The sequence below is a fragment of the Acanthaster planci genome, linkage group LG15, assembly GCF_054643075.1.
Source record: "Acanthaster planci isolate LZ-2023a linkage group LG15, COTS_SCS, whole genome shotgun sequence".
Lineage (NCBI taxonomy): Eukaryota > Metazoa > Echinodermata > Asteroidea > Valvatida > Acanthasteridae > Acanthaster > Acanthaster planci.
Window position 1 is genome coordinate 9,117,679 of NC_141791.1, and position 19,234 is coordinate 9,136,912.

At 39.6% G+C, this 19,234-nt stretch overlaps 1 protein-coding gene and 1 pseudogene across 1 annotated transcript in view; one reads left to right on the forward strand and one right to left on the reverse strand.

Moving 5' to 3' along the window:
* Positions 1-753: 753 nt before the first annotated feature.
* The window catches only part of LOC110974906 (zinc finger MYM-type protein 3-like), a 144,679-nt gene continuing 126,198 nt past the window's right edge, over positions 754-19,234 (forward strand). The window contains exon 1 of the mRNA XM_087146662.1: positions 754-773. The gene's annotated coding sequence lies outside the window, so the exon portion shown is untranslated. The remainder of the gene's footprint in view (positions 774-19,234) is intronic.
* LOC147796671 (uncharacterized) lies at positions 15,636-18,699 on the reverse strand (annotated as a pseudogene).

Sequence of the window (19,234 nt, forward strand, 5' to 3'; positions counted from 1 at the left end):
TTTTCTTTAATACCTTTTCTTACATTCGTTGCACCTATTTTTATATTTACCGCGGTCGCATCGTCTCGGTGTACAGGTTGAACAAGTTGATTTATATTTTTATGTTCAAAAGAAAGATCTTTCTTTTGATAGTTTTTACTGTTTCGGTTCACTTCCGTTTCTAAGATCGGTCTGCAGAAAGAGCACCTATATTTATAGAGTCCTTGTTCACAAGTCCCCCAGGGTCTTCGGCCATCTAAACAACATAAATAACAAGCAGTTAATTCAACCATCTTAACTTCGATTTTAAAGTCTGCATAGGGTTTTTCACAGGGTTAGACTTTTTAACTTCCATGAATTGTGTACAGCCTCTCTCTATTTATCATTTTATTTTTTCGTTTTTTAACGAACGTTAAAAACATATTGGTTCAGATTTTTTGAGCGTTCTATATAAAATCGTTATCAAAACTTTTTTCTTTGGATTTAAAACGGTCATCGTCATCTCTTTCGAGATAAAAAAGTTATAAGCTCGGACAAAAACTGGCAAAATCAAGCAATAAATCTGACATCGTTTTTTTTATCGTCAGAAAAGGCGCACGTTTTTACTTCCATCATTAGGTATTCCATCATAAGATATAAAATAAAACTTCTCTCTATTTATCAGTTTATTTTATCATTTTTTTTACTGACCGTGGTCCCCCGACTTAACCGTGCTGCTAGCCCGAATTTGGACTCCCCGACTAGGGACCGCACCTCTAGGCCTACCGCGTCAACCGGTGGAGACGGCGAGATGGGTGAGTCTTTGAGAAGTGGGGTCAGAACTGGCACTTTCCTACTGCACGACATTCGATTACTGCCCAAAAGTGATCATTAGGAACAAGTACTTGCAAATGACGGTCGTGTCCCATTTAACCGCAAAGATAACTTTAAGTAAAAAATTTAGTAGAAGGCTGAGTAGCGTTTAGCAAGTGAGTGCTTGCACCGTAGCTATAGAACCTGAAAGTTGACCCCTGATGGCAGGCTTCCGGAACCCTTGGATAGGAAAAATAACGTGCAAAAATTGTACAATTCGTAATAGTTTTTCGTTCATTTACTTCTTTAAAGGTCCAACTCGGAAAAGGGCTTTGGCAAAATATTTGCTAGTATGTCAAATTATAGAAACTGAAAAATCACATAACCTAAAAGAGAAATCTCCAGCCAAAAACTGACCCATCACTTCTGAAAATCTAAAATACATGAAGAACAGTGCAATGAGGCAGTCTCGTACGCAGATGAACATTTAGGGTTTGAAATTTTATGGTAGTCCGTCGGCACAAGCCGAAATAAAAACAGATCAAAATATTTTCCACAGTCTTATAATTTACAAGTAATAAACTTAAAGCAATATTCTACTTCATTATGAAAGATTCTAATCTTTTAGCTAACCTTTGTTGACAACAAGTGTGTAATATCAACTCAATGGAATCTGGGACCCATCGACTGCAAGTAGATAAATCTTTGCAACGTTGTACCATCTCGTTTTCACGTAAGCATGGGGAGTGAAAACAAATGGGCATGAACATGGAGACTGAGGTACGATATCAGTGGAAGTGAAAGGTCGTTAAGAAAATTCGTTTTTTACCCATCTCCATGTGACTTTTCCTAAATATTACTTGAGGAAGACAAAGGTAAAATTCCAACATGAGTGTTTCAGTTAGGAATTATTTTTCCAAAAATTATCGAACGTGATAATACGGCCCAACGTAAACTCCCCATAGGAGGACCGCGCGCGTTGTGTGACCTTTTACTCTCAGGCTCTGTTCTCAGCGGGTTCCTATGAAACAATATTGTTTGTAGAACCTTACTTAATGAAAAAAAGAGAGTAAGCAGAAGTTATTTTGGATTTTTTATAGAGATTTTTGTAGGATTTTCTTTCAGAAGAACTGAAACGAGAGGAGGATATGCTGCTTTAAGATGCCACATGCAGAACATTTGGCAAGACTAGAACTCCGATCCTTAGGCATGTCAGGAAGGCCTGCCCAACATTTTTACTGGTTGATTTCTAGCGATAACCTTTCATATTAACAGAAACTGAAGGGTGTTTTACAATCCTGATCCCCCAAAAATCAAGTTGACAGGGCATGAAGTGCATGAACTTATAAATTATGGAGAATATCTCTATTTATTTTGCCATACCAAACACTGGTGGTATGCATTATTGTGGGTAAGTAAAATAATAAAATCCAATAGGCGATCAAAATATTACAAGCAAGCCAAAACAATTGTTTTTTTTTTAATGTTTACAAAGCATGAGATCAGTACTGGGATAGAAACTTCTTTGATACAATGCCGTCAGCTTTGGTCGTGCTAAATCGTGTGCACAATGTAAAGAACCTAGTCAGTAGCATGCCCGCCAACATCCCTGAGGTCTCTGAAACACATATTGAATTCTTGTCTGGTCACCTATCTTTCAATTTCTTTTCAATTTTTTTGTGGGTTAATCAAATACATTTTTAATTATTCCCACAAAACAAAATCACGCCCCAAAAAGTGATTTTTCCGAAGTTTGATTGCAGCCATTTTTCAAGTGGCAACTCTCAACTTTCTCGGGCACTTAGGACCATTTTTCAACCGTAGTTTTTAGCCATTCTGCTCTCATATGAAATCTCAAAGACCCAGGGAGTTGATCCTGGCAATCATGATTTACACAATCTCACCATTTTGGGGGGGCCAAACAATCTCCTTTTCCAAAAGATACTGTGGGGGGCACTTTTAATGCTAATGACTGGCCAGAAATTCTCACTTGAATTAGTGGTCTGCACCCCTACGGATCTCGTCCAGATCTGCGAGAGTACCTGCCGATCTAAGTACTCGTAGAAAATTCGGCTGTTTTGTGTCGCAGCTAATAAGCAACGCCCTTGGCTGGTTCCTTGTCCAGTCACACACTGTTTGAGGAAAATCATTGGTAGCGTGGCTCGCTCTCTGTAACGTGCCACGTAAGTGACGAAACAGCCGTCGCTTTTGTGCAAGTGAGGCAAACTTCGTCTGGAGTGGGAAAAAAGCACAAAAAGGCAACATTTTTTCCTCCAAACGAGGAAAGGCAAGTTTTCTACAATTGACAACTTGGTGGATTTTTACAGCGTAAGTAGTGAACATACCGGTGCAATTTCAGCTCATAAAATTAAGCGGGTGCTTAGTTATGCCCCCGGATATCCCGGATAAAGTTTTCGAAAGAAATCCCTATTAATTGGGACATCGGGCCCTGTTTACGGGTCTATACTTCTTGCAGCTCAAACGACATCCGTATCGTGAATGCTGATCTCTCTGAGCATGGAGGAAGGTTCCTTCGAAAAACAAGATTTCGTTCACTCGAATTATTGCATTTCGTTCCCTCGAAATAATGATTTCGTTCATTCGAAATAATGATTTCGTTCACTCGAAATATCTGTAGCATTTTCTTTGTACTGCCGTGGCAAATCGAATCGATGTTCCTGGAAAAAAGCGGCAATACGTCCAAGGTAAGTGATGAAACCTTATACATTTAGCATTCCTCACTGAACAGCGTTTTCAAAGCTCCTCGCTGAAACTTGTACAATGTATAAATTTTGCAGTGCCGCATTAAAGTGGTGTAGCCATAGAGGTGGTGTTATCAGGTAGGTGGTGTACCCATAGACTTCTTTGGGTGTACCACAGTTTGCTCTTCAGTGTTTTTCGGTAAACAACCCTTTGCACGTGCTGTGCATGTCGACTTGCAGTACAGCCTACAGATAAATGGCTGTTGTAATGATAGGCTGAATATATGAAGTGGAGGAAAGTTGGGTTCGCTATTTTGCTTTATAAGAATGTCAACTCGCTGGTTTTTTTTTTTCGTTAATTTGAAAAGTTTGCGTAGTGTCCTATTTACCAAACTTGCTGCTTTGTTTGTCTTCCAATTCAACAACTTCTAGATTTTCTAATTTGTAAGTGAAAAGTTGTATTTTGTTCCCAAACAAGGCATGAACGAAAAACTGCGTTTATTTTTGAAGAAACGAGGCATGGATGAGGAAACAATCAAACGAATGGAAGAAGATAAGGTAATGCATTTTTGAATTTATAGTTATGTCTGGCCCAGCTTCTTTCATACTGTCAACAAAACTGAGACAAGACTTGACACAAAGGTATTTTAGATGGTTTTTGCATCGGGGAGAAGATACTAATTATAAGATCGGAGTCTCACGTCTGCAAACACAATTTTCATTAATGAAATGTGGCTCATATCTGAGGCAGAGAAAGGAATAGGTCTGGAATGATTTTGAGCCAATAGATGGCACGGGGTATTGTTGAATCAGGGAAAAGACCAGCCATCCGGCTGACTGAATTTATACCCCCAACAAATTAATTACATCAAAATACACTTCATTTATAGGGCCAACATGGATGCTTTAATACGACACCAGATACGAATGTAAGAGATGCATTGTTTGATTTCAGCAAGAATTTATGCTGAAAACTTGATCATAAAGTGTAATTGATAATTTTGTAAGATTGCATAAGTTATAAGCTTCTAAATGATGTCTAGCGCAGAAAAATCGACCGAGGGGAATTTATTAATGAATTTGGGTCAAATTTTGATTTTTGAAATATGTCAAAAATTGCAATTAGACACAAATCAATTAATAACTTCCAGTTGGTGGATTTTTCGAGCTATGCCTCACTTAAAGATTATAACATAGGCAATCCTGAAAATGTATCAATTCAACTTTAAAATCCATTTCTCGGCATATTCGAGCTGAAATCGGACAATGCATCTTTTTTTATGAGTTGATGTTTATGTTTTTTTCTCTATGCAGATAGATACCGATGTTGTCGGTATAATGGACGATTCCGCACTGGAGAAGTATATTCCCAAGCATGGGGATAGAGTGGCTGTGGCGGCTTTCGTCAAAGCAAGCACAGATACAGAGTCTACTGCGTCATCGAGCACCTCTGACGAAATTGGAGGGAAAAGGTCGAGTCTTATTGAAAGGCTAAAAAGGAAAGTCAAGAAAGGAGGGGCGGAACATGACTCCAGATCGAGAAGTCAGCAAGGAAACCAAAACGCAAAGAAAAAATCAAGACATGTGGAAATTGGTTGGTTGGATTATGATGAGTCCACACGAGGCTACAAGCAAGTGAAGGCGCCATCTGGTGGCGGTACCAGGCATGAAGCATTTCAAGTTGACCAAACTCTAGACAATATCGGAAAGCAGGTGAAGGGGTGGTTTTTTCCTTCTGGAAAAAACAGACGTGGTAAACTTTCAGAATACAACTACTTCATAACAGACGCGTCCCATGTTGCTTTAGATGGAAGTACCACGGTGGAAGAGATGTATCAATCTCAAAAGTGTAAAATGCTGAGGCTGTACCTTGCCACCAAGCGCATTCGAGCGTGTTCTTCATCAACTGATAGCGAGGAAAACCAAGACGATTCTGCCACCTCCAAAAATCCCTTGAGGGAATGCTCACCGCGGGTTAAACGACGAAAGAACCTGCAAGGTCAGTCGAAGAAGTCCACTCTTGATGTGGAAGATGGTGCAGGATCCACTCTTGATTCACAACAGCATGGCAAGTCAACTGATGACGTGGAGCAACTCACTGATAGCACCGATAGCACCATATACGACGCTGGCGTCCTGAAAGAAGGTACTGAAATCATTCCGACAGTCTTCGGTAGTTCACCTGACCCCGAAATAGCGTTTGGTCGGTCAATCGCTGGACCTTCAACCTTTGAGCAGTTAGAAGAAACGGTCGTTTATGACACCTTTGACCTGGACACAAACAGTCTGACAAACCTGGTTTTCCCCAGTATTGACGAAAGTCGTGATCATCAACCAACTGATCTTACAGTTTCCACTCCAGATCTTCCGTCACCACATAATTCACCTCGATCACCAACTCCACCAGCAGGTGAGGTCAAAGTGACAGTCGTCACCATACGTCGATCTTGTATTCTACAAGACATGACGGCTGTATTTATGGATCCAGCTATTGTAGAAGTGCCCATCAAGGTGCAGTTTGTAGATGAAGCCGGAGCAGACAATCAGGGCTTGTCACGGGAAGCCTATTCCGCCTTTTGGAAGGAGTTCTTTATATGTCTTACACGTGCGGAGAAGAGGAAAGGGTTCCGTCGATATTCTCTGACTATGATACGGACGAATGGCAAGCTGTAGGGAGGATCCTTCTCAAGGGCTACAAGGATACTGGCGTCTATCCACTTAAGTTGTCCTATGCTTTCTCAATGGCTTTAATCAACGGTGAACATTCCGTGACTCCTACTTGTCTCATGGAGTCCTTGAGAATGTATCTCTGTGACGCAGACCGACAATTGGTAGACAAAGTTCTACGCAGCGAAGATCTGGATGAGGATGAGCAGGGCGATTACCTTGATCTGTTGTCTCGAGTTAATTGTCACTCAGTCCCATCGGGCGATGAAGTCAAACCGATGTTTATTAAGATCGCACGAAAAGAACTGATTCAGGAGCCAAAATTTGCCCTTGATGCCATGGCCACCTCTGCAAGAGCAAAATTGGAACTTCTTCTGCCCAATCCAGATGCCATACGCCAGATGTACGACAGCAAGAAGCCAACAACACGCAATGTTATCAGGCTCCTTGATGCAAATCCATCAAACAGTGAGGAAGCAGCGGCTTTGTCATACCTAAAGCAGTTTATCAGAGGACTTGACGCCCCTATGCTCAAGAAGTTTCTTCGTCATGTCACAGGGGCTGAAATACTTTGCACACAGTCCATCTCAGTTACATTCAATAGAATGAGGGGACTTGGTAGGGCACCCCAGGCTCACACATGTGAGCCTGTGCTTGAGATCCCTTCCACCAATGGCAGCTACCAAGAATTGCGAAAGGAGTTCATATGCATCCTGGAGAGCAACTATCTCAAGATGGACATAATATAAAGGCAACAACCATAGACCAAGCCGCGCACTGGTATTTCTGTTACTTTGAGTTAGTTTAAAAATGACAATTCATCTGAAAAAGTTTGCTGTTTCCCTGTTGTAAATTCAAAACTTGTTTTGTTTAAAAGTTTTTAATATTTTTTAGAAGATGCCTTTTCTGATTTATGGTACATAGTCTGTGGACGTCTATATTTCTTTTACAGTGTAACTGTAGAAAGGTGACAAACATGCTGAGCTACACAAGTTAATATGGATTCCAATACATGTAGTATCATTACGATTTCCAACAAAGAAGCTATTAATTAAATTAAGGAAACCCAAGTCTAATTTCATTTTTGGCGCATGTGAAGAATGTTTCGTGAAAAAAGTAAATTGCAAGAAGACTATGCATGCTTTTAATATTAAGCAGCTGTTCTGTCACGTGCTGATGAAGCAAATCATCAACAAACATTTTATCATTATTTCTTGTATACTTTAATTTAGCTTCTCTACAAGTGTATTTTTATTTGATCAAAGTAAATTTGAAGATGACCATAATGTCGTGTTTTCATTTTATTTCATAATATTCTGACCAGTAAGTTGCAAATTGCACCAATGGAAACAGCTGTTATTCTGTTCTTACAAACTCTTAAAGAAAAAGTATACTATATATCTCCAGTTTTCTAACTTATAGTTCAATTTGTTTACAACATAGAAAAAATATGTTAAACCCAAATTCTACTATTTTGATTTCACATTGTACACCAGTACACAAAATTCTGCCCAGAAGGTTAAAAGTATGAGCATTTAGGAAGCGAATATACATGCTAGTTGTTTTATTGTTGTAACTTTTGTGTTAATTCTGTATTGAAACAGAAATTGAAATGGACATTTAATTGTAGTTATTGTTTAATTGGACTTTTTTGGTCTGCAATTTGGTTTTAATTTAAAAATGGAAATCTGTAGAGGATATTCTAGCCATTAAGTTTACAAAGTTTGAGTGAACATGAACCAGTGTTGTTCCAATGGCAAATTTATGCAGAAATCGTCATTTCCAAGTTTTTATTTGTATTTTTGCATTTTGGTTTTGCTTCCCAACTTACACAAGGAGGACATGAAGAACAATTTGCCATGTTCGTTTCCTTTATGCTGTAATTTGATCACGATCAGTGAGTTGAAAATTGGAGCTAGAAACAATGTTACTAAAATTGGTGCTATAATTATGTGATAACTTCTGTTGGATCAATGCTAACTTTTTTCAGATTGCAATTAGTTTCAATTTCCTTGTTAAGTGATGTATCAACTTGGAATATCTTCCAACACGTACCTGAATTAGATGAATGAAACAGAACCGTACCAAATTCACATCTAAGAAGTCTCCGCTGAAATGACCATCGTCAAGCATTTGCTGGAAGAAGCATATCCAGTAGTTTGTGCACTCCCGTCTGAGGAATGACCAAAAATACTCGATGCGCTGGTTGGCTGTACTTGGTCCTTCCAAGTAGCTGGAGTCACCTGCCATGGCGTCATTGTCCTCCATTCGTAAGAATCTCTGCATGTCACGCACGTATTTTCAGTACCAGAATCGCCACGCAGGATTCGTGGACAACCAGCTCGAGATTTCACTGCTTCTACGAAGTAGCCTCCAATAAACTTTGGGTCAGAGTTGGTGTAATATGCATTCATCCACACAACGTGCCTCGAGAATCCATCAATACCCGTTGATGCAAATTCCATATTTTTTTAGTTTGTCATAACCATCCAAATGCCACAGATAGTTGGGTCCCTTCGATGAGTAAGATCGGCGAAGTAGCCTCCTCTTGCGTCTTTGGGCATTCCCTTCTGGGTCCAACACTGCAAGGATGATACGGACATCCTCCACTTTGCAGTGCAGATGATGTAAAAGGCATTTCTTATGCATCCATCTGTACCCGTGCAGTTTTCCCGACGTTTGTATTTGTTCATGAATAAAGTCAACCACATCCCTAATGTCACTGTAGTTTTTCCTCCTGAAAAGTCCAAGTTCTCTCAATAGGCGTTTTAGATGACGCAGTGACAAGACACCGTGCTCAATTGCAAGTATTCGGACAATGTCTCGGTACTGCAAACCGATTTCAAAGTATATCTTAATCGCCTCACGAATATCATCTGTGACCATTTTTACCTCTTCTTTAGGTCTTGACCTGTTAATTGAACAGAATAGATTGGAGTAAGCACTGATCTGCAGCACATAGAAAGAATTGCTAGATAGGGACTTAGGTAAATTTCGCGACGTGTTGTGTGCAAAGCTTTGCAACATCCGTAAATGTGGCTACCCAAAATGTACACATCATTGTACAAGTTACAGCGAGACAATGGTGCTTCGGAAACACTGTTCGTTGAGGAATGCCGATTACTATAAGGTTTCATTGCTTACCTTGAAGGTATTTCAGCTTTTCCCTGGAACACCAAGTCGATGTGCCACGACAGTATCAAAGAAAATGGCCCAGATATTTCGAATGAACGAAATCATTATTTCGAGGGAACAAAATCATTATTTCGAGGGAACGAAATCATTATTTCGAGGGAACGAAATGCAATATTTCGAGGGAACGCAATAAAATTTCGAGGGAACGAAATAATATTTCGAGGGAACGCAATAATGTTTCGAGGGAACGCAATAATATTTCGAGGGAACGAAATAATATTTCGAGGGAACGAAATGATTTCGAGGGAACGCAATAACATTTCGAGGGAACGCAATAATATTTCGAGGGTACGCAATGATTTCGAGGGAACGAATTAATAATTCGAGGGAACGAAATAATAATTCGAGGGAACGAAATAAAAAAAAATCTCATAATTTCATGTCCCTTTAGCGGCTCCGTAACCAGCTGTGCTCATTGTAGCCAATCACAGTGCAAAGCGATCAGCCCTGGCCTTCCCAGCGCCCTGCATACTAGATGTCACGGAGGATCCCGACTTGGACATGTACATGTACATGCATGGATCTTTGGTCACTCATGGGTTTATCCTCGTCCCCAACATCTCCCTTTGTTTAACACAGCATCACAACCACCCCCAGGTAAGGGTGAGTGTGAAGCGACGCGCAGCGTATTGTACATGTATACACATGTACATGTAGTGGACGACTATATCATGTGTATGGTATGTACGAGCTGCAACTTGAGCGTAGAAATGTAGCTTTTTGCGTAAAAAATACATGTACCGAGCATTCACTCCCCAGTCAGGTCGCTCCACTCTTTTGCGATTCGGACGAGGTCACCTTCTACTTCCAACAAATAACATTAGGCACGTCTGGTGAACGTTAGACGAATTGTGAAATGGGTAAGATTTCATGCATTGGCAAGATGAGAAAATGTGTCCTACCGTGTCTACGCCGCTACGCGGACGCCATTTTAATTTTTTTTTTAAGTTTTGAAGAAAGGCCGGGAACCAAGTTATTGACCGAATGACATGAGCATGCAATGAGCATAATGAGTGACTGAAACTTCCATTTTGTCAGAACATAAACTTTGGATAAAGCAAGGGCATGGGAAATTAGTGCATGGCTAGGCTTGGCTTAGCCCCACTACTAGTGTGACACGGACTATCACTCCCGATCCATCCTTAGCCACACATTCGTATACGCAATTTTGTGTCGGTATATTGAACATTCCGGCGCACCCACTTATCATTGTGGGCACAATTTCTTTTGCACACAAACATGATTCTTGACCTTTCCGCTTTCTAAAAACCATTTATTGAATTATTTGACTCACGTTATTCAGGTATTTTCCAGTCTTTTTGCCTTTATCCATTCAATCTAACAGGCTCGCTCTCTTAGTCACCATCTTTAAAATCAGGTCGTTGAGCATTACGTCACTTGACCCCTCATCATCTCGACGGCTGTTCCATATCAATACATACGTAATACACGGACTGAGCGATAAGATACTACATGTACCAATAGGCTCTTCCAAAACTTTGGCAGCAGTTTAGGTATTTTGACATGGAACTGCCATCGAGAACTAGCAACATAAGTAGAAACTCGGGACGTTGCTAGATTGAGGTTTGGTCCCCGACCTGACTAAGTGGAGTGTTAGAATTCCTCTTTCTCAATTTTACACAGGATCTTCATACTGCCATTATTGGGGTTCATTACCATTAGCACCACTTTCTCAAACTAACTAACATTTGCCCTTAAGGAACCAGTACTCAAGCCATATCTATAGTTAAGGTAAATTTTTACAATATTTAAGCAAGAAAACTTCAAATTTCTAACCCGTGTTTGGCAAAAGACAACCACTCAGTCGAATCACACCAGTTTGTTTTTCGTCTGGTTACCTGACTCGGGCATATGGGATTCATTAAAACAAATGTCGTCCAAGTCAAGAAACCAGGCTACATTTGTCAATCACAGTTCTCTTTAGAGACGATGAACGCTGCTGTTCTACCCAAAAATTTCCCTCATAAATCAAAAGGACTGTTCTCTTTTCTCTCTAATATGTAAGAAGACATCACCAACAACTTGTTTAGATAAGTTGTTTCGAAAAAGTATAATTTTTTCCATTATTATAGGAACAGGGTGCTAAAGGTAATAAACCCTGTCGTACACCTGTACAAATAGTAAAAATGGTTAAAGTAAGGTTAAAACGGTTCTCAAAAATTCCAAATCTGACGGTTTTTGCTCAACACACACTCACGACTTTAACTTTTCGATGCTTGTTCCTTTCAAATGGGCGTATCGAGATTTAGAATACACAATAATTCTATGGGTGAAACATGGTCCTGCCAGAAACACGCATGATGACATCTTATGTGACAAGTCATGTGACACTAAAGGTGAACTGTATCTCGTGAAATACATATCCGATTTGGTTCAAACCTTGCAGATATCTTGAAAGGGGAGTGGTTTTGACAAAAATTTACCTGACTTGCTTGATATGATGACGTCATCATTTGACATGTCACATGACATTAAAGGTATCTCACTATATATAGTGCATGTCTGATTGGCATGATTGGGTTCAGACCTTGCAAATATCTTAGGAGAGAGCTTAAGATAAAAATTGACCTGATGTAATGATGACCTCAGCAGGAGACATGTCACGTGATATTACTGGTGCACTCTTTACAGCATTATACATGTACCTCCTGAGGTAAATGTCGCTTTTTTTGAAACTTTGTATATGACTATGTTAATAAATGATACATCTTAACCACTTCATGCCAAGGTATTTTTCAATGTTGATGATGCTGGGCCAGCATGGCTATCATTTTTTCCGTTTTCAAAATCCTTCAAAAATTTATCATTTCATTTAACAGTCGTTTAAAGCTGCACGAAGTATTCTTTAGGCACTACTCTAGGTTGACAGGTGACCTTCATTGACACCCGAGTATTTCAGCCAGGCCTGCAGCCTTGTAAAAAGAGCCCAGATTGTGCGGTGTTATGTAACTTTCTTTTGTTCACAAACCTGGTTCAGTGCACTGCTGACCTCTTCACTAGGGGCCAGATGAGCGTGCAGCGGTGCTGTGTGGCTCATCGCTGCGGTGGTGGAGCGCTTTTGTCCCCGGTGGTAATCCGCTCTCTCTCAATGCCCCAAACCCTCGTATATGATTTCAAAAGAAGGCTGGATTACTACCACTTTTGAGAGTGAAAAATGTCAGTAATGCCCAGCAGCCGGGTCTTTTGTGCTGAGCACGGTCTTTTGTAATAAGGCCCAACTCTTTTGTCCCAGTTCGGAGCCCCCGGCCACGCATATAAACCATACGTCTCCAATTCAGGAGTCCTCGGCAGAAAGTGGTTAAAACAAAAATAAAGTAACATTTAGAACTGATAATATACAAAAGAGAATAGTTACATGTTGCCAACTAACAGAGAAGTATCATTCAAATCAACTTCCAATTGTACTCATGAACAAATCAAAGTATAAACTTTAAAAATACATGTGTGTATACGCAAAAAAGCTGCTTGCATTGTCCATGGACAGTCAGCATATCTAGTTTTTCTTTTATATTCAGACTCTCTCCCCATGGAGTTTGTACATGTTTTCTTCCACAAGTCGACTTTGGTAATTTTATATATCTGATTGACTTCAAACATGGTAGACCTTCAGACAAATATCCAAGGATGGTCCCAGAAGAAAATTGTCATGATGATGTCTCACATGATTTATTATTGAAATTTGAACATTTAATTTTTTGCCATAGGGTTTGTACGAGTTTTTCTACGACATACTATTATCCATCTTAATGAGTGAATAGTCCTCAATTTTGACCGAGATTTACTACCAGAACGAAACAGAAATCAAGACTAACTTTTCCCTTTTGTTCAATTGAAAATACACCAGAAAGTCAAAATACAAGTACTATTTCTTAAAAATCTTTCAGTTTAAACACAAATCACATGACATCAACTTAAGGTTTTCTGCATACATATATGTGTTTTTAGCCCATTGACTTTGTACATGTTTTTAAGCCACCAGTATGGTAACTTTGTGATGTTTGATCATAATCAAAGTGATAGCCAGCCAAGACCTGATACAATAATTATTCCAAAGCGATGACGTCATGTTGATGTCATCATCTGATTTATTACTGATTTTTCAATATTTATTTCAGCCCCATAACTTTGTGCACGTTTTGAAGTCACCACTTTGGTAACTTACCGATGTTTGATTGTCATCAAAGTTAAACCAGCAAAGAACAATTTGCTTGATTTATGACGTCATCACCTACATGTATTTTTCATATTAATTTTGGGATATTTAAATTTCCCCCATATTTTTTGTACACGTATTTCAACAGAAAATCTTCAGAAATTTGGTTAATCTGACCTACTCCATTTATGTATACAGTACTCATAGTTCACCATGGATAGCGGGTCTCAGGATAGAATTGTCAAATGAGATCATCGTGGCTCATATCATGTGACATGAGATTAAAGCTGCAGTTTTCTCCACAGGTTTTGTACGTTTTTCTCTTTATGAGTGAGTAGTCCTCAACTTGGGCTCAAGATTACTATGAGAAGAAAAGAGAAATCAGACTAAATTTTCTGTTTTGTTCGATTACAAAGATACCGAAGTTAAAATATCAAGTCATATTTCACAACTTTTTTTCAGTTTGACCGCAGATCTCGTGACGTGCACTTAAAAGAGCAGTTTTTCTGCGTGTGTTTTTGCCCGTTGACTTTGTACTTGTTTTGAAACCACCATTATGGTAATCTGTGATTGTTGTCAAAATTACAGCCAACAAAGACTCCTATGCAAGAATTATTCCAGAAAGATGATGTCAAGATGACGTCATCTCGTGATTTATTTTATTTTTCCCCATTAAACAACTCGATATCGAAAAGAGCTCTGTGTTTGTTGCTGTAACAGCTACTAACTCTATTTTTTTGGCCTATTTACGGACTGAACTTTGTGTGCCAACTCATCAGTTTAGTGGCCGGGGTCAGGCGTGCATCGGCATGTTTTTGCACCCACAAAGTTTAATCCCTTGCATGGTGTTTATTGATTTAACTCAAAATTAATAAAATGAAGTTTCCATGAGCTTTTCTCTTCCTTAACTCCTTATCCCCTTTGGCATATGACTTCAAACCAAACAAACACCAAACAGAATAACTAGATCAGATTGTTTGTGAGACCCACTAATGATCCCCAGTAAATTTTGCAGTGTTTATTCCTTTTCATATCGATCACTTTTTTTCATTCAATGTTGATGACCATTTTTGAAATATTGAATCCTTTATTTCAAGTTTACTTCATAAATAGTTGTGATTAACATGGCATTATTTATGTGTGCCCTACCGGCACCAAGCGCTTGGCAACATGTTTGCCAGGCAACATTAATTGCAACGTGCATGGAAATACCTTCCTGTCCCTGCTCGGGGTCTACCCCACAGTTTATTATGTACATTTGTATAATCACAGAGACCGAGTTGGCCTGTGACTGAGTTGACTTGCGACCGCACAGTGGTTTAAAATCGTACCTGACCCGGACATCAGAGAATACAGTCGAAATACTTCGACATCATATATTATAACAATTACATAGGTATTTGGAAGTTGTTTAGAGTCTGCTGGGTACTGAAGTTAGACTCAAGGTGTTTCCGAGACGCGATATGGAAAAAGCTCACTGAAATCTTCCGTTGTGAGTAAACGGCAGCGCCCTCTGTTGACAAGGTTTTCTGAAGAAATGTCTCTCGCGTGCCACAATTTGCTTCGAGGAAACGGATGATCATGTTATTTGATATAAAAAATGGCAAAATGTGATTCATCACAAAATAATGAAAAATTGTGGCAAAACAAGAACAAAACAGACTTTTGTGTTGTCTGAGCTGTTCTTACAGAAGTGTAAGTTTATTGCTGTATCTTGTTCTCTGTTTCGCTTAATGAAATAATAGGGTCATTCCATGAAGTTGAGACACGCTTTGTGACGGTGTCCCTTGTTGCATCCGCAACCCTTATAGCCTGTTAACTCATATTACTCTGCAAGGATAAAGCACACCCTACAAGAACCTTGCAAAATTTATATCAATGTCAATTTCGAATCCACATGCTTGAAACAAATGTTTAAAGTTGCGGATGTAACAAGGAACACCGTCATAAAGTGTGTCTCAACTTTGTGGAATGACCCAATAGCAAAAGTAACAAGGTATGTGGATTATTTTAATTTCTTTCAAACCGAGTAGGCCCATGTAAATAAATATCGCTGTGATGTTTCCTCCAGGTGATCTTTAGTCCCGGAAACAATATATAAAATGGTACCTGTCAGAGTAGGTTATCTAAATGAGGAATGAATTAAAAAGTTCGTCTTCGATGTGGACTTCGAAATCTGTCATTTTCTTAGGGCAGGAGCGAACATGATGATCCCCGTCGCAGTATGTACAGTTGTTGGTGTAACGAAAGGAGTGCACTACTGGGTCGAATTTCAGCCATAGACGATGAAAGACGTCAGTCAAATTATCTTCTTGGGTCATTTTCCGAGACAATTGCTCTCGGTATCTGCGGATGTTTTTGTTGTTGTGCTCCAATGGCTCTTCTGAAAGTCTTCCCAAACTGCGGTTCTTATTTGCAGCAATTAATTCTGCTCTGTGGGCAAGAACCTGATGAACAGACGGGGTAAATTTGAAACTTGGGAACTGCTGCAGAAACAGTCGGCTTGTGTCCTTACAAAGTACATCAAGCTTGTCTGAATTTACCAACTCTGAGCTTGAAACAAGACGAAGAATGACAGATATGTTTTTTACAATAATCTCAATGTTTGCTCTACTGTCCCCCTTTTCTGGGACACATTCAATCAACGCTTGATGGATGGGAATATCATGAAGCAACCTTTTGCTGAGTGGACCCGTCATGGAGGTACCACCCTTGGGTCAGGTTCGTCCACCCGTATTCCAGTTTATTCATATATTGAGGCTCTGACGTTCTCTTTGGCTCTTCTGATCTTAGCTTCATTTAGCATATTTTCTTTCCAGGTCCTTACACCAGCGGCCAAGTGGTAGATAATTTTCAGGATCCAGTCCAATGTATGTAAAGTACCTGATGCCTTGGATGAGCTTTCTGCCGATGAACCAACTTCTCTGATGATTTCCAGTAGTATCCACATATACAAAATCATGTTCTATGTCTCAGTCTGCCCCTTCTGGTGATAAATAGAATGCCGTCCGGATCCGTCAAGCCCGTCTTTACATACGACCCTATACTCAACTGGTTCAATTTCTGGGTGAGCTTCAATAAGTCTTTTCACATGTATGGTGCATGATTCTTTCAGAGAAGCTGTGATGCCTTCACAATCACCATGACTATAAGGCTGCAATTCAGGAGTTACAGAGCGCTTCTTTTCCATTAACCTGTAATGAGCTGGAAGTGTCACGTGATCTTTCAAATCACGTCTCAAGTTAGTGTACAATGTTCTGCCCAGATCATATGAAGATAAGATGTAGAGTCCTTTGTCCTCAGCCAACTCATTATCAATCAACGAATTGTTGAAAAGTTTCAGCCCAGCATCTGCCGTTTTCCTGTTGCTGATGTAGTTTTCTTTATGAAATAAATACCCCAGAAGCTGGGTGGTAGAGACGCCATTTTCTTCAGCTTCTTCTTGCAAATCTTGTAGGATGGAGTCCTCCGAAACCGCTGTTGTGCACCTACTTCATGGAGAAGTAGCTTTGGACGATCACAATGGGTCTGTTTGTCTTGACGATTATCTGACGATCCAAATGACACCGAGGATAAATTCAGGGCCTCGACAACAGTAAGTGATGATGTGTACACCTCAGATTCTTTCATGCCTTCTTCTTGATCAACATCCAAAAACGGCTCATCCAGGAATTCTTTGAGGTGCTGTTTTTCTGATGAACACCTTTAACCCTTTGATCTCTTTCTCCATTGTTCCCGAAGAATCCTAATTCGCCTTGTTTTTTTTCTTCGGTGTGCTCTGTTCCAACAAGGCCATGGTCTTGGATTATTTCCCTGTTGATCCGCACATAACTTGGTCTATGTCACCCAATCCATTTTCCTTTGAAGTCTTTATCAAGGATTTCCTGGTTTAAAGTGAAGCGTGTTTCCGACATGATTTTTTCTCTGCAACAGAAAACATAACGCAGAATATCGATGTATTTTTAGCGACTTTCATTTCTCAAACATTCTTTTTAAAAATTGCAGCCAACCCGTATTCCTTTTCACGAAAAGAATCTTGGCTACGAGGTCACTCCAAAATCAAGCACCCTGTTTTTTGTCAGTAGCAAAGGGTTGGAAAATCGCCAAACTCGGGTCAACGACACTTCATACAGTTTTTATCAAAAACAACTCTGGGAAATGTCTTCAACACAGATAAGCGAAAAAAAATAACTTCACTGGTTAGTACTGAATTAGCTTTAAACTTATCCCCATTTCCCTGGTAAGAAAAATCATCCCAAATTATTCTCAAATACCAACCACTTTATGTCCAACTATGTCCTTCAAATCTACAATTACAAGTTACCTTTGTAAGCAAAGGGAAGTTCTTAAAACGAAGCTGATTCCTGTCTAGCTGTAGCTAGACAGGACAATGTTGAATGCGCGATAGCTATCCCGTGCAATGAAGTGTACGAATGTCGGCACCAGAGGGTGCTGTTTATGTCTTCGTCAACGCGCGTTAATTCCGGCTGAAGACTGCTCACCAAATTTTTTTTGGGCACAACGATGAATTGCGGCAATTTCCCACTTGATTATCTTTGTAGCTAAAACATCAACTTACCAATTTATGAATAAAGTAAACATTTTTGCCCTGGCCGTTAATGGCCGATTTTAAATATGTATCATCAAGGACATTGGTGAGTATATTAAGCTAATTTGATAACTGCGACATAATTTACCGTTCCAAGTTGCAGCACTTTGAACTAGATATTTCACATCAAAGGTCACATCATCTGAAAGAGTGTTAAATAGGCTACAAAATAGCGTATAGGTTTATTACCAGATATTAGATTATCTAATAGAAAACGGGGGTTTTAATGTTGCATGAAAGTTCCCACTGTAAAATGTCCAACCCAAAACAAGAAAATGTATCATTACGAAAATAGTGAAATATACAAGAAATATAAATGAAAACGTTTCAAGAGCAAAAATAATTTTATTAGATACCACTGAACAGAAAAAAAGCATAAACTCAAGAATTTTTTTTTACAAATGTCTGCATCTTAAACCAAGTCGACCGAGTTGGTTTTCGACCAAGTTGACTTGAATTCTGCCATGACCTACTTGAACTCTAAGTCACTACTCTGCGTGACCTGGAGATGGCTGTTTACTACTTCGATAACTCAAAAGTCACTGCTCTGTCCTACTCTGACTTTGAGCCAATGTAGTCATGGTAGTGTACGTGGAGTCGTAACGCTAGTGGTTTTTTAATGAAATTTGAGAGGTGAATGATCCACAACTTGAAAACCGCTTTACATCGAAATTTTCCTGTGAGAGCAAACTTGAGGTACCTATAGCTCTTGAAAACACTCGTACAGGAGTTTCAGAGCATGAGACTGAGTATTTCCTGAAAAATATAGATTTTTACTCACCAATCTCTACCTTCACCCAACAATGATTGCACCATTTATGCCATTTGTGTTCATCATGTGCATGCGTTGGGCCGGCCAATGGTCAAGCTTGCTCCGTATCCCTTTTCGACGTTTTTGAGGCAGTAGTGGCGTCTTGTTTTTATTGCATGAGGGTCTTTTCTGTGTAACTATGCACTGCGCTGTGTGGCTGTGACAGATTGCAAGATCTTTCAAATCCCCCACCTGGAGATGGCATCTTGTATTCATTGTGTGACCATCCTTGCCACGTTACTTCTTGTAAGCTGATAAATCAGGATGCGTGACATGCGCTGCATAGCTGTGACAGATTGCAAGAC